The sequence below is a fragment of the Sorex araneus genome, chromosome 1 (assembly GCF_027595985.1).
Source record: "Sorex araneus isolate mSorAra2 chromosome 1, mSorAra2.pri, whole genome shotgun sequence".
Classification (NCBI taxonomy): Eukaryota; Metazoa; Chordata; class Mammalia; order Eulipotyphla; family Soricidae; genus Sorex; species Sorex araneus.
In genome coordinates, this window is record NC_073302.1 from 328,618,360 (window position 1) to 328,625,441 (window position 7,082).

Genomic DNA, 7,082 nt, shown 5'->3' on the forward strand with positions numbered 1-7,082 from the left:
TTTGACATCTTAGAATATTTGACATCCATGTCTAGATCTGCAGCGAGCAGCGGAGTCTTATTAATAAGAGTGTAGGTTACTAAAGGGGAAAAGCGAATACTAAATAACATTTCCTTTCTGCAACTAGAAATATTTTGTACAGCCAGCCTCTAATTTCTATTGCTCCTTACCTTCCTTGCTGATAAGTTTCTGAATTTCCTACCCTGCCCCTCCCTGGTCAGCCACACTCTCCTTTGACCCAACATTTCCATTCTGGGAAGTTTTTCTAAGGAAATAATTGCATGTTTGACAAATATGTAGCTACGGTGAAGTTCATTGTAGTTCTTTCACAATATTTAACTTGTAGAAAACCCAAAATTTCCAAAAATAGCAATTTGATTAAATAAATAGGGCAACAATAATATAATAGACTATTGTGTAGTCACTAAAATAATTTGGAATCATGTTCATTGATATAAAAAAAGTCCACTTGGTATTGTAGAATAAAGCAAAACAAATAAATGAAATATTAATTTTTATTTTTAATTTTGGTAAAATGCATACAACAATACCTACCATATTAACTATTTTTAAACGTAAGTTTGACAATGTTGGGTACATTTGCACTATTGTACAACCCACCTCCAGAGCATTTTTAATCTATCACAAGCTAAAAACTCTCTACTAACCAATGTTCCTCACTCTTCTTGCAATAGCTATTTTGTCTCTCAATTTGACTATCCTAAGTTCTTCATGTAAGAGGAATCATAGCAGTATTTAATTTTTGGTGGTGGTTTTATTTCACTTCTTAATGATGGCCCTAAGGCTCATGTATGAGGTGGCATGTATCAGAATGGTATTCCTTTTAAATCTGAATACTATTTCATTGTAATGCAGCAATCACATTTTGTTATCTGTTTACCCATCCGCTGACACTTGAATTGCTTTTGTCTTTTGGCTATTGTGATTATTGCTGCAATGAACATGTCTGTAAGAATAACTTTTGAGAGTTTGCTTCCTATTCTTTAGGATATATATTGAGAAGTAGAATTGCTGGATCATATGATGATTGTTTTCTGTTTTTTTTTTCTTTTTTTAACAATTACCATCCTGTTTCCCATAGAATATATAGTATGCCATTTTGCATTTCTACCAACTGTGCTCTAGAGTTCTAATTTCTCCACGTGCTCATCAACACTTGCTTTTATTTTATTTATTTTTTATCTTTTATTTTTTTTGCTTTTTGGGTCACACCCAGCGATGCTCAGGGATTACTCCTGGCTTTGCACTCAGGAATTACTCCTGGCGGTGCTTGGAGGACCATATGGGATGCCGAGGATGGAACCCGGGTCGGCCGCGTGCAAGGCAAACGTGCTATCGCTCCGGCCCCATCAACACTTGCTTTTATCTTTATGTAAAAAACTTTATTTAGGGGCTGGAGCGATAGCACAGCGGGTAGGGCGTTTGCCTTGCACGCAGCCGACCTGAGTTCTAATCCCAGCATCCCATATGGTCCCCTGAGTACCGCCAGGGGTAATTCTTGAGTGAAGAGCCAGGAGTAACCCCTGTGCATCGCTGGGTGTGACCCAAAAACCAAAAAAAACCCAAAAAAACAAAAAACAAAAAAACAACTTTATTTAGACACTATAATTTACAGTTGTTCTAATACATTTGTTTCAGGCATTCAGTGTTTCAGCACCAATCACCAATTCCACTACCCATCTGACCTTTGCCCCACCAATATTTGTGATTTTATGAGGGTGTTGTGTGTGTATGTTCGTTCGTGTGTGTGTGTGTGTGTGTGTGTGTGTGTGTGTGTGTGTGTGTGGTGAGTAGAAGAAGCTGAACTACACCAGTGGTGCTCAGAGCTTATTCCTAGCTCTGTGCTCAATTATAACTCCTGGTAATGCTCTGGGGATTATGGTCTTCTGGGGATCTCAACCTGCAAGGCAGCTTGGCTTACCCCTGTGCTAGCTCTCTGACCCTTGTTTGTTTTTGGTTTGGGGCTTTTCTCCCAGCCTGCTTTGTTTGCTTGTTTGTTTGTTTGGGAGCCACCACCCAGTGGTGCTCAGGGCTGAATCCTGTGCTCAGGGCTTATTTCTGGTTCAGTGCTCAGGAATCACACCTTGCAGAGTTTGCTGGACCATATAGGGCTGTGGGGATTGAACCCAGGTTGGCTGCGTACAAGGCAGGCAAGTACCTTAGTTGCTGTACTATTTTTTTCATCTTACCAGCTCCCCCCCTTTAATTTTTTAACATAGTAACCATTCTGTAGTGTATGGTGTAGTGTTTTTTTCTTTTTTTTTTTTTTTGCATTTCCCTATTGATTAGTGATGATGAGCAACTTTTCAAGTGCTTATTGGTGCTTTGCATATCATCTTTGAAGAAATGACCATTCAAGTCCTTTGTTCATTTTTTTTTTTATTTGCTTGGGAGATACTTGTGACTCTGTGATGAGGGATTGTTTCCATGGGTGCCAGGGGACTGTGAGGTGCTGGTAATTGAACCCATGCTTCCCTTATGTCAAGCGTGTGCCTCAGACCTTTGAGCCTTTCTCCCAGCCTGCTTTGTTTGCTTGTTTGTTTGGGGGCCACCACGCAGTGGTGCTCAGGGTTGAATCCTGTGCTCAGGGAACACTCTTGGTGAACTCAGGGGACCACATGAGATGCTGGGGAATCTACCCAGATCAGTTTCACGAAAGCAAACACCCTACCTGCTGTACTCTTACTCTGGCCCCAGCCTGCTCATTAATAATCGGGCTGTTTAACCAGGCCTGAGCGCTGGTCTACAGAATGGAGCTTGGCAGGGTCAGGACTGGGGGAGGTTGCAATGGAGGGCACTCTGGCACTCTGGTGGAGGTTGTACTGTTGGAACATTGCAAGCATGAATCCATGTCACGAATGGTTTTGTCACTGTGCCTATAACTAAAAATAAATAAATTTTAGCTTTATCCTCTGAAGCCTACTCCAAAAGGGCAGTAATCAAGAGAGAATCCAGATCACTAATGTGATTCTTTGGACAAGTCAGGGAGTTCCAAGTTATTTCATTTTTCTAAATTTCGTTTTCTTGTCTTTAAGATGGAAGGCTTCCTGGCAGTCCTAAGTCTTTTATTCTAAGATGATAGAACTGATTGTTCTTTGGAAACCTTGTCCCATACCTTTTGTGTTTGCGGAGGACTCTCATTTCTATTAGGGTCCCAGCAGCCGCTCCCAGCATGGTGGCTGCTTCCCCATCCTGACTGGGATCCCCTCGAACCCTCAGGGCTTACTCATCTCTGCATGACGCTGGGTGGAGTTGGTTGTCAAATGAAAAAGCCACATTCGTCTTAATCAGCTTCTCAGGAGCATTTGGCCCAAGAGAATCAACTCCCCAGTCTTCCCACTGAATCCTCCTGCTGTGTGTCTGTAGTAATGAATTGTCTTGTTCATTTCTCCTAGGTCTCTAGCTCTCTAGCTACTCAAACTTTTTGGGGGATCTGGGGGAGGACATGGAGGAGTCCTCAGGGCTTACACATGGCTCTGTGCTCAGGGTTCATTCTTGCAGGCTCAAGGACCATATGTGGTACTGGGGATTGAACCCAGGTCAGCTGCATGCAAGGCAAGCACCCTACCTGCTCTATTACTGCTTTGGTCCCAGCTACTCCTTTTTTTTTTTTTTCTTTTTCTTTTTTGGTCACACCTGGCGATGCACAGGGGTTACTCCTGGCTTAAGCACTCAGGAATTACTACCAGCGGTGCTCAGGGGACCATATGGGATGCTGGGAATCGAACCCAGGTCAGCCGCATGCAAGGCAAACGCCCTACCTGCTGTGCTATTGCTCCAGCCCTAGCTACTCCTTTTTGATCTCTGAAAAGTTTTCTTCTTCCTCTACCTAAATAGCACCATTGGCGTTCTTCAGGACTCAGTTCTTCCCTTCCTTCCCATCCCTTTCCTGACCTCATCTAATTTTTTTCCCCCTGGGCTACACCCAGCAGTGCTCAGGAATGACTCCTGGTGGGCTCAGGGGACCATATGGAATGCCAGGGATCAAACCCACATTGGTCACATGCCAAACAAACACCTTACCTGCTATATTATCTCTCTGGCCCAGACCTCATCTACTTTAAACACTTTAAATTCCACAATATGCCAAGTGTGTGTATGGGGTGAGGGCTGTCATACTAATTTCTAGCTAGTCCCTATGTGTCATGAGAGCTTTAGACTTGTAAGCCAATGGTCCTGTCCTGTGTACGCTGAGGTTGCCTCCCAGAGCAACTGTCTGTCATAGTACTTTGATATTTTTCCTGTGATTTTTCAGTCCACACCTGGTGGTGCTCAGGTTTGACTCCTAAATGTATGCTCAGGAATCACTCCTGAGTGCTTGGGAGACCATATATGGTACTGGTAATTGAACTGGGGCTGGCAGCCTGCAGGGTCAGTGCAGAAATAGAACCCCTAGTTCTATTTATTCAGCCTCTGTCTGGTACTTTGACCTTTATGAATCATCGCAGCAGATTCTCTAACTTCCACCTATGTTTTGCAGATAGAATTTTTCAGCAGAAGCGTTTTTTTGTTTGTTTTGTTTTTGTTGGGGGGAGGGCACACCTGGCTGTGCTTAGGGCTTGCTTCTGTCTGTGCCTGGAAGACAATATTTGATGCTGGGGACTGACCTGGAGTCAGCTTGGAGCCAGGTAAGAGCAGGGGGAAAGGCAGAAGAAGGTCAGTAGAGGTGTGACACGCCATGCTCCCTCTCCCTGCCACGCATTCTCTGTCTCTCAGTTTCTCTTCTGTCTCCTTTTCTGCCGCCGTCCTTTCCTTTGCTCCTTCAGGCCTAGACATGGCACCGGTTCCCGCAGTCACTAGCTGCAGGGTACTGCACCCTCTCGCTTTGATTTCCCTGAACTCTGTTCACACCTCTGTAAATAGTCCCCTTATTAAACACTCCTCACATTCCCCTGGTTCCCTGCCAGGACCCTGATTCATGCATATCTGTATCTTCTTGACATCTCCCCTTGGAATTCTCACAGTCATCACAAACACCCCCGTCGCCCCACGATCTATGTCTGCTCTTCCTGTGACTATAGCCACCATTGAACTGGGTGGACATGGCAGACCCCTGGGCGTACGCATGCTTTTCCAGTTCCCTCAGCCCACTCATTTCATCCATCACTAAGTCTGTAAATGCATCTTCACACTGCTGGCTCCACTCTCTTTAGATTTCAGCTGGAATGTTACTTTCTTCTTTTTGGTTTTTGGACCACACTCAGCTGTACTCAGTGCTTAGCCCTGGCTCTGTGCTCAGGAGTGACTTCTATGGGTGCTCAGGGAACAGTATCAGGCACTAAGCTGTGTGCAGGGCAAGTATCTTACCCACTGTCCTATCTCTCTGGTCCAAATGTGACATTTGCAGGGGAGGGGCAGAGAGATAGTATAGCAACCCCAGGTGTGATCCCTGGCACTCCAAATAGCCCCTGAACCCCTCCAGGAATGACTTTTGGGTGCAGATGGTCTTCCTTCCTTCCTTCCTTCCTTCCTTCCTTCCTTCCTTCCTTCCTTCCTTCCTTCCTTCCTTCCTTCCTTCCTTCCTTCCTTCCTTCCTTCCTTCCTTCCTTCCTTCCATTTTTTTTTTGGGGGGGGGCATACTCAGAGATGCTCAGGGGTTTCACCTGGCTCTACACTCAGGATTTACTCCTGGCAGTACTCAGGGGACCATATAGGATGCTGAGGCTCAAACCAGGTCAGCTGCATGCAAGGCAAATGTCCTGCTTGCTATACACTATTGCTCTGACCCTAAAAGTTACTTACTTTAAGGAAAATCTATGCATATGTGTGTGGGGGAAGGAGGGAGGGTGCTGAGGGGATAGGCGGGGACTGCTTTATCTCTAGCAGCGCCAAGTAGTTCCCTGAGCACTGCCAGGGATGATTTTTAACACTCTGCCTGAGAGTTAATTCTCTTTGATAGAAAAGGATAACTTTGAGATATTAAAGATCATTTAACTTCATGCTCGCTTCTGCAGCACATATACTAAAAATTGGAATGATACAGAGAAGATTAGCATGGCCCCTGCGCAAGGATGACATGCAAATTCGTGAAGTGTTCCATATTTTTGAGTGAAATGCAAATACAAAAGTTCATGAGTTTGTAACAGTACATCACAGTGATTCTCTAATAAAAAATTTAAAAAAAAAGATCATTTAACTTCAACTTTAACTTGGTTTTAAAGTGTGGGGGCTGGATATATCCAGCAGTGTTTGAGGGCTACTTTGGCTCATTGTTTGAAGAACCATGTGGTTCGAGGGATCAAACCTGGGCCTCCTGCATGTAAGGCACGTGTGCCAGTCCTCTGAGCTATCTGCAGAGGGCTTGAATATAACGATTAAGGTCACCCAACTTGAGACCAAAGTTTTTCCTGGGTTTTATCCAACATGACAGAATTAATCATGCAAGTTCCAGACTTGTATCCATGCTAAACTCTTCAAGCTATAATATCCTTTAAATCCTCATGGAAAATAAGTCACTGGCTTTATCCATATCTTTTATACGGGTAGAAATAAATTACACAAGGTCTAGGATTTCATAAGAACTCACTTTCATTGGCTACAAGTTCAAGGATTTTTCCCTTGACTTTACATTTGTTTCAAATAAACTCCACGTATAAAATCAACTTTAAGAAGATGCCAAAAATACCAGGTTGATGATTTAATTATTTGGCTTAGTCCATGAGCTACATGCTCAGAAAACAAAACAAACAAACTGAAACACAAATGAAAAGAAGTATTTCTAAAATTAATTGACTTCTTTGTGTTGAAAGATTCCTCATATACATGGAGTCAGACAGAAAACATAAATAGATGTGTGTTATAAAAAAATAAAATAGTATACTTTTTTCCCCCTGTACAGCACTGCCGATTTACCTATTACCTTTGATGTGTGAATTTAGAGCGGAGGGACTGCCAGGCTGTTGAGAGTTTTCTATGTATTGGTTTTATATGCTTGAAGCCTTGGGGTTGACTAAGCAAAGGGAATCAATACTTTGGATACTACCTTTGGAGAGGAGCTGAGGAAAATATAAACTACTGAGGAATGTATAAAATGTGAGAATAATTTGTTCATCCCATGAAGA

General features: G+C 43.2%; 1 non-coding gene across 1 annotated transcript; it reads left to right on the plus strand.

Moving 5' to 3' along the window:
* The first annotated feature begins 5,959 nt into the window (after positions 1–5,959).
* LOC129401295 (U6 spliceosomal RNA) lies at positions 5,960–6,067 on the plus strand. The gene has a single exon (XR_008628226.1). It is a non-coding gene; the product is annotated as a U6 spliceosomal RNA (small nuclear RNA).
* The last annotated feature ends 1,015 nt before the right edge of the window (positions 6,068–7,082 follow it).